General features: G+C 31.6%; 1 long non-coding RNA gene across 4 annotated transcripts; it reads right to left on the reverse strand.

Annotated features, from left to right (window-relative positions):
* Positions 1-923: 923 nt before the first annotated feature.
* Positions 924-8,710, reverse strand: LOC114076405. Of its 4 annotated transcripts, none has more exons than XR_003577296.1 (5): positions 8,632-8,704; positions 3,749-4,240; positions 3,162-3,388; positions 2,966-3,070; positions 924-1,493 (listed from the first exon to the last, which is right to left on the reverse strand). It is a non-coding gene; the product is annotated as an uncharacterized LOC114076405 (long non-coding RNA). The 4 variants fall into 4 exon arrangements; XR_003577299.1 differs by lacking the exons at positions 924-1,493; positions 2,966-3,070; positions 3,162-3,388; positions 3,749-4,240 and adding exons at positions 4,312-5,298; positions 5,377-5,476; positions 5,556-5,880; positions 6,082-8,282 and having other exon boundaries at positions 8,632-8,710; XR_003577298.1 differs by lacking the exons at positions 924-1,493; positions 2,966-3,070; positions 3,162-3,388; positions 3,749-4,240 and adding exons at positions 4,312-5,298; positions 5,377-5,875; positions 6,082-8,282 and having other exon boundaries at positions 8,632-8,710.
* Positions 8,711-9,462: the final 752 nt, after the last annotated feature.

The following is a 9,462-nucleotide window of genomic DNA, read 5'->3' on the forward strand; positions in this document are numbered from 1 at the left end:
TCGGATTAAATTAAGTTGCTGAAAATCTTCACTACTTTCCGTACAAATGATTATGAGACCTAAAATAGATGATATCTTCCTTCTTCCTAAAGGTCATTATTTGCCCTTGTCTTTCAAAAATAGTTATTGTTATGAAACTTTATGACAATAATTTAGACTTTTATCTATTAAAGTTTTCGATTTTTTAAAATTTACAAATTTGAACACCTATAGTTTTATATGTTATTGACATACTTTTCTCGTGTGTATTTATTTTATTTACCAGAATTTTGTATCCTTTCTTAAATCGTATTCCACTATAAGTAAAGTCTTGATTACCTGGGAATTTTCATAGCGATAATACAATAAAATCCCCAAGTAATTTGGTTATCTGCGGATTTTCTTGCCAATTGAAATTCAATGGAAAAACCTTCCTAGAAAACTATTACTTGCGGATTTAAAAAATTCCTAGGTAAGTTAGTTGCGAAATAAATACATATGTACCTTATTTGCGAATTTATCTACGATTAACTATCAAAAATTCGCAAGATTTTTTGGGTAAAATTTCATATGCAAAGGAATTTACTTGCGGATTATCATTAAAAATTCTACAAGTTATTCCCCATGAAGATCCCCAAGTAAATCCGTAGAAAGTTTGGATATTACAATTCCTGATTAAAAAAATAAAATTTCTTGCGGATATTTATGAAACCATTTGGCAAGAAAATTTTCATGAAATACCCAAGTAAATCCGCAAGAAGAAATTCTCACAAAAAAAATTCGTGAATATTTATCATGTAAATCCCCATGTAAAATCCCCAAATAATAATTCACATTCAGCCTGCTAGATAAATTTCACAATTAAACAAAAAATCTCTTTAAAACATCAAATAATTCTCTAAATCATCATTCAAAATAAAATCATTCCAACTAACAAAAAAACATAATTCATAACATCCATGTCAATAATATATAATTCTTAAATGGTCCAAAATAAAAATACTTCAAAATTGAATCCTCAATAGAACTACCAACCATCTCAATCATAATTATGATCACTTCCATTCACGTTATCAGTGCCCATCTCTTTCATTCATGCTATTAGAGTCGTCATCACTTTCATTCTCATAAGCTTGATTGTCTTTTTGAGATGATCGCTCATTTGAAAATGATTTCTTGTATACATGCTTCATCAATAAGTTTAATTCCTTTCCCATCTTCTTCTTTTTGTGCCGCTCATTCTGTAACTGAGCATACAAATCAATATTTGAAGCATTTATCTGTGATTTAATCATCTCATCAATATCTTCAGGCAAAGTTGATATCGATTGCTTTGATGTCTTTACAGTTCGACCTAGGGATCCAAGACCTTTGACTCTTCCTTTTTTCTTTCCACCAACAGATTGCACCCAGATATCCACTTCACTTAGTTAAGAAGGTTGAATAGCTTTTCCCTCCCCATCTATTGCATTTTGAGCAGCTAATATTTATTGTTTCTTTCTTTCAAACTCTAGCTGCATAAGGATATAATATATTAGTCCATGTATAGTGTCATTAGAAAATATATATCATTAGCAAAATATATTGGATTCTAACATCAAATCTAAGCACAACAAGAAAAAAAAAAAGAAAAATGGTAACTCAAATGAACAATTCAACTTATGTAAATTATATCAATATCTTCACAACTAGTAAGTCAACATCTGCTTAAATGATGGAAAGTATATTTCAAGCCATTTTTATAATTAAAAGATTGAATGAGGCAGAGAATATAAATAAATTTCATATATACAAAAATAATTTAGCACACAAATCAACAAAGAAAATAAACTTTTGATCTCACTCGATTGAAGCTAAATGTCTTAATTAAGCTTTCAAAATGCAAAAATAAATAAATAAAATGAATGTTGGATTCAATTATTCTATAACCCATCGAGTTGCAGAGATAAAACAACCTAAACAATCCAAATGTAAAACAAACTTAAGCTGAAGCTAAATGTTTTAACTAAGCCGAGTTATATTTTTTTTCCTTTCTAACTTTCTAGGTAGTTTTGAAGTAGTGTTTATTTAGTATGTCTATACAACATAGTTAATGTTATGAGGGACCTTTTCTTTGTGTATAATTGTAAGAACGGAGACACCCTCAGAAAAAAGCTTAAGCTTATGCCTGAAGTGAGCACATCTGCAATTCAATTCTTTTCAGAGAAAATAGCACAACCTTTTACCTTACAAGTAATTGTTCCAGCTAATCCAACTATAGAACATCTACAAGAAATTTTCTAGGGTTGAACGAGCCAAAACTGCTCGTCCTCACAAAAACAAAAATCTACATTTTTCGCAGCTAAAAACATCATTTCAGCAGTTAAGAAGAGAATTTACTTATAAAAATAGCATTTCAGCATATAAAAAATAGTACTTTTCACCAACAATATTTAGCATTCCAGGAACAAAAATATATAACATTACAGCCGCAACGAAAATAACTTTTCAACAATAAAACAACCTAGATACTCTGCATATTTATATTTGATGGAAAGCACCTCTTACCCACCTAAATATTAGGCCCTAATGATACTCTGTAACATAATAAAATCAATGACTAGTGCAATCTACAAGCTTCCCTGCGACTAACTTGATGTGTACTTTTATTCTAATTGCTTAGTTTGTAGTTAGGCGGCTTCTATTTTTTAGTTGATCAGATTCGTTTAGCTAGTTTACTTATGTACGGAGAAATGTAAAAGCTTACCTTTTTGTCTGTGGAACTTTGCACATCTGCACTTTTGGTATTAGTAAACACAAAGAATTGATGTAAAGAATAGATGATAAATCGAAATCATATATATTTTGAAACGAAACAAGTAACTAGAAAAAGAGATAAAAGAAATTATGAAATTAAAGGAACTAAATTACCTCATAAAGAAAGGAATGAGAGAACATATTCTTAAACCGAACAAGTAATTGGAAAATATAGTGAGTGAGCACTTACATAAGCAGCTTCTGCTTTCTCATTTACCCAACTTTTATCACTTTTCTTGCTATGAGTTCGGAAATAAAATTCTAAAATTGAAGAATCTTTTCCAGTAGCTTCTTTCTATAATCAAAAAAATATATTTATGTTATCAATGCTAAGTATCATGTTATTTTCTTGAAAGAAATATATTTTAAACAAGATATATAATTACCATTCTCTTATAGATCAATCTATGAGGTATGCAACCACCTGTGTGAAGTGATGCACCAGCATTCGAATCACGATTCTTTTTATTCTATTCAGACTTTTTCTTGAACTCATCTGACTCACAATTCTCTTTCATCTCCTTGAATACCACTTCTCCCATCCAATTTGGCTTCAAAGGCAGTGTTTTCTAACATCTTGAAACAATTGTGTCAATTCTGAAGATGCTCTTTTCTGAAAATTAATCCATATAGCATCATTATATTGTGTAAGCCATTTGAATCTCTTCTGCATACATCAAATGATACCATAGTAGTCATACAATCCAAGACTACTATTTAAATATAAACTATAATTTATAAACCTTTTTACCTTGAATTTCTCAAACCACATCAGGTGAGTAGTTTGGAAACTTCTTCTATGAAGGTTTAGCGAATTCAAACTTACAACGAATGCAACTAGCAATACCATCGATAACTATCTTGTGAGGATCAAACCAACTTAAAATACATAAAAAAATATCAAAATATAAGCATATATATATATATATGTATGTATGTATGTATATGTATTATTCCAAGTTAGTCATATTACCCATCCTCTTCAGGTACAAACCATATTTGATGATCTTCATTTACATTGTCAACTATAATAGACGGGTGTTGGAGTCCTATTATCAGGTGGTGATATCAATGGTTCGGATTCTTGATTTGTTGGTGGAGATTGATTAGATTGAAGTTGTGATTCAATGTTAGAAGGCTGAGATTGATTGAGCCCAAGACTAGGTTGAAGTAAAAGAGACCTATTTAAATGACCTGGACTAGTATGGGAATAGAAGGATTGTGACAAGATTATGGGAGGCACATCATTGTTATGTGGCTGGGGTCGATTAACATCAAGATTAGGTTGACACGAAGAAGAGCTATTGATCTGAAGTGAACTGGTATGAAATTTAAAGAATTTTTTTGGAATTATAGGAGGTAATTGAATTGTTTGTCGCTCTGTTGTCTGTGTCTCTCTTTTACTTGACTTTCCTCCTTTACAACTAGGCTGTCCATCTAACTTTCCTGATCCTACACCTGATATCTGCAACATATAAAAATTAATAAAACAACTTTAAATCATCATTAGTTTTGAATAATAACATGTACACCAACTTCCAACGGTTAAAATGTTTCATTCTATATTAACTTACACAAATAAGCACTTCGGCAAAGTAAATACATAATAATTTTGTTTAACAGAACATATGACGTTAGATTTTACCAAATGTATTATTGTACAGTGGAAAAACAAATCGACAAACTAATATTCTCAATCCTCCTCATTTTCGTCTTCATTTTCTTCTTGACCTTCTGAATCATCACTATCGAAAAATTCTTCCTCTTCACTTGTTGCCTCCTCCTCTTCATTTTCTTTTAATTTTCACTTGTTGTCTCATTATCACTTTCCTCTTCTTGACTTGATATTTCATTATCTTCCTCTTCAATTAGATCATGTCCATCTTCAATGCCAATTACTTGTAAACTACTTCCATTAACCTCTTCACCATCAGCTTGTTCATCCCGTAAGCCATCAATTGGGTCATCCTCTATACTTGCACTAGTAACACGTGATTGCTCCCCTTGGTAAGCAACTTCCACATTGTATCTTGTATCTATAGCTCCTTTTGGGTTTGTCTTTATAACTATCCACCAATCAACCTTATTTCCTTTTTTTTCAGGATGATTTGCATAATAAACTTGGGTTGCTGTTTCAGGAAAGATGAAAGGGTCCAATTTAGAATATCTTCCCCTTTTTCGAACCTCAACAATACCAAATTGACTATCAACTCTCATGCCATTTTTATAGGGATCGAACCAATTACAATAAAATAAAACTGACTTCATACATGATGTCATTGGCCATTCTAACTCGATATTCTCCTTAAGAACACCATAATATTCGCTAGTAGTACCATCTTATCCAGTGCCACTAACACACACCCTACTGTTATATGTAATTCTTCCTTCATCCCAAGAAGAAGTATGAAATTTGTATCCATTCACAAAATAAACAAGCCAAGATTTTGCTCGTCTTAGTAGTCCCATTGCAACGATTTTCAGAAATGGATTCTGCGACATCACTTGTGGATTACTATTCACCTATCAAGTAATAAAATCCTATTAGATTTGAATTATTAGTGATACATTCTTATGCAAAATTGTTATATTAGTTCATACATAATCTTTGGACCATCGTGGAAAGTCTTCAGCTATTTGTTTATCAATTTCATCATCAATGAGATCACAATAAACATCTCTCAAGACTTACTCATACAAACTGCATGTATTTGAATTAGCAAACCAAATATAATTAAGCTTCTCTTAATAATCAAATGGATAATGTGGTTGGAACTTACTTGAGGAAAGGTTTAACTACATCGCAATTAACAAGAACATGCAACCGTGCAGCAATAACTTCTTTATCATCTAGCCATTGGATATCAACATCCTTTTTACTATAACTTCCACCAGAATGATTAAAGACTGATAAAGTTGGCTGATTTTCATCTTTTTCAATGACATCATCATTACTCCCAACCCTATTGTTATTACATAGGACATGAGATTCAAAATAATGGGAAGCAAAGTATGAGATTTCTTGAGCCAAATATGCTTGACAAATAGATCCTTCAACTCTAGCTTTGTTGTTATGGTCTTTTTACTTTTGTTCAGGAACCTACACTTAAATTTAAGAAATAAATGAATTATGTAATAAATTAATTAGACAAGTAATAGATTTTAGGAAAATATTTTTATACTTTTCGAATGGATACATCCATCGATATTGAACTGGCCCACAAACTCTTGCTTTGTAATATAAATGAATTAATAAGTGCTCCATCGAATCAAAAAAGCTGGGTGGAAATATATGTTGCTACTTACATAAGATTATAGGAATATTTTGTTCCATTTGCATTAGATGATCCTCCTGTAGTACTGCTGAGCACAAGTCTTTACAGAAATGACTGAGTTCAGTTAATAACTTCCAGATAGGTTTTGGAAGTGCGCTAAAAACAACTGGAAGAAGGTATTGCATAAAAATATGACCGTCGTGACTTTTCATTCCAAATAACTTCAAATGTTCCATAGCAACACATCTACTCAAATTGGAAGCATATCCATCAGGCATCTTTAGTGATCAACCCGTTCACACAAATCTTTCTTTTGGCCATCATCTAAGGTAAACTTTGCTTTCGGTTTAATACATTTCCCATTATCATTCAATTGCAAGTGTAAATCATTTCGATGACAATATTCTTTCAAATCCATTCTTGCCTTCTCATTATCCTTTGTCCTCTCTTTGTTGTCCATAAAAGTATGAAAAACATTGTCAAAAACATTCTTCTCTATATGCATTACATCAAGATTATGGCGAACTAAATTGGTCTTCCAATATGGCAAATCCCAAAAAATACTTTTTTTGGTCAAATTATGTGATTTTCCAAAGCCATAGAATTTGTGTGGACCAGATTCAGTGATCTTAGGAAACCCTCTCACTTTTTCCCACACTTGATATCCAGTTAACCTGGGTGGAGGCCTAGACTTCTCTCTTTTCCTTTGTAAAAATAATTTTTATTTCTTCTAAATTCATGATTTAGAGGCAAGAATTGACGATTATAGTCAAATCAAGTAACTTTTCTTCCATTTTTCAAACTAAATGTTTTTGTATGTTCCATACCAATTAGGCATGCTAATTTACCGGCTGTATCCATCCCGACAACATGCCATAAGATGGAAAATCATTAATTGTCCACATCAATGCCGCTTGCATAAGAAAGTTTTGTTTCTTTGATATGTCATAAGTTAGTACACCATCTGTCCATAATTGTAGCAACTCATCTATTAGTGGTTGAAGATGCACATCAATTTTATTCTTGGGATTGTGAGAACCTTGAATGATCAATGTTAAGAACATATATGGAGCAGTCATACAAATATCAGGAGGAATATTATAAGGAGTGACAATCACTGTCCAACAAGAGTATGGTGTTGCTGACTGACTATAAGGAGTAAAACCCTCAGAACAAAGACCAAGCCTAACAATTCTAGGCTCTTGAGCAAAGTCTGGATAAGTTTAATCAAAATTTTTCCATGCTTTGTCAATCTGAAAGGTGGGACAACACACCTTCTTCTCTGCGATTTTCATTGTGCCACCTCATATTCTCAGCAGATCGCTTTGAAGCATATAGACGTTGAAGCCTAGGAATAAGTGGCAGGTAGTGCATAGTCTTGTGTGGAATCTTTTTGCTATCCTTTCTTCCCTTACATTCTTTGTAACGAGGTTCTTTACAAAACTTACATTCTATTATCTCTTGATCGGCCTTTTAATACAACATACATCCATTAACACAACAATCTATCTTTTGACTAGTTAGACCAAGCCCTGACACTAACTTCTTTGCCCGAGACTGATCAGGAGGTATCTTATTATCTGGATAACTTGTGTCCTTCATTAGTTGTGCCATTGCATCAAAAGAGCCATGGGACATATTGTATTCATATTTAATACTCATCATTCTGACTGTCGTAGACAACTCTGAATATTTACATCCATGCCATAAGGGTTCTTGAGCTGAATTCAACATTTTATAAAATTTTGTAGCATCCATATTCAGAGACTCTTCTACATTTTGTTCAACATGATGCCCAAATTCTACACCAGCAGCATCATGTATCATACCTTGATATCTATTTATGTGTTCGTAGTGTTCCCTTAGAATGTCGCTTTGACTGCTTGGAGGCATGTCAAATGTACAGTCTTGATGACTACTAGAAACACCTACATCAATATGTTCATTCAAATAAATAGGAGGTGCTTCCTCTCCATGTGACGTCCAATACCAATAACCAGGTGTGAATCCTTTCTTAAAAACATGTACATTAGCTTCATCGGGTGTTAAAAACTTCATATTATACAAATCTTACAAGGACACCTTATCACTTTTTCAGACAAGAACTTTTGTTGACAACAAGCAAATTCAATAATGTCATTCATTCCATTTATGAATTCATTTGTATATGCTGATCGATTTTGGAAGAAGTCTATTTACCATCCATTTTCGATGATCGGGAATTTTCATTTTCTGAAGAAAAAAGTAAATATGTTTAATCATATAAACAGAGAAACAAAAGGTTAACATTTTGATACTTTGCACTAATTTGGGTATCCTACACATTGAAAGAAAGTTATTTTTTTTCATTTTTTAGATCGAGACACTATATCACAAGAACATAAATTAATTTAAAGCCAAACATCAATATATAAGTAAATTGGCATATGGGTCAAAGTTTAAAATTATGTCTCCTTGTTAATTTTCAAGATTACATAATTAAACTACATAGACAACTAAAACAGAGTATATGAATTAGTTCATACAAAATCAAACAAACAGAGAATAAAAATATAAAATATTACGGCGTTTGGAGATTAACCTCAATTTTTACTTCTGATAATGTTGCTTGTGTTTGGATCCTCTTCCGTAATGCACAATCAGAATGGGGAGAGTTGCTTTGTTTTTAATAAAATAAGGGAAAAGGGGCATGATATACACCTCAACTTTGTCATTTAGAGCTGATATACCCCTCGTTATAAAAGTGACTCATATATACCCCTACTTGTAAACAAATGGCTCACATATACCCTTTTCCTCTAACGGAAATGAAAAAAAAAATAATTTTAATCTAAATTTTATTATTTTTTTATAAAAAATATAATCCCATATGAGTAAATTTAATCCTCGTCAAACATATTTTTTTTGACTTTTTTTTATTCAATGACTAATTTATAATTATTATTTTGATAATCAAAATTATTTATGTTTCGCTAATATTCTTGTAAAACTTATTGTAGATGACCAAATTTTTTCTTCGAATACGAAATTAAATTACAATACACACAAAAGAAATAGTCTAAATTTTTTTTATTTAAACTAAGGAATGAAAGAAAAAAAACAAAATAAGAATAACAAACTCAAATTATTATAATAAAAGAAGTCAAATATAAATTTAAAACTAATTTTTTAACTTCCGTTAAATGAAGGGTATATGTGAGCCATTTTGTAACGGCAGGGGTATATGTGAGCCGTTTGTATAACGATAAGGGCATATATGAGCCACTTTTATAACGAGGGATATATCAGCTCTAAATGACAAAGTTGAGGGATATATCAGACCCTTTTCCCATAAAATAAAGATAGTAATTTTGATGACTAAGAAGGTGAAGGGTCTATCATTAATGAGTTATCTGGTGGGAACTTTAGGAGG

Source organism: Solanum pennellii, chromosome 3 (genome assembly GCF_001406875.1).
Source record: "Solanum pennellii chromosome 3, SPENNV200".
In the NCBI taxonomy this organism is placed as follows: domain Eukaryota; kingdom Viridiplantae; phylum Streptophyta; class Magnoliopsida; order Solanales; family Solanaceae; genus Solanum; species Solanum pennellii.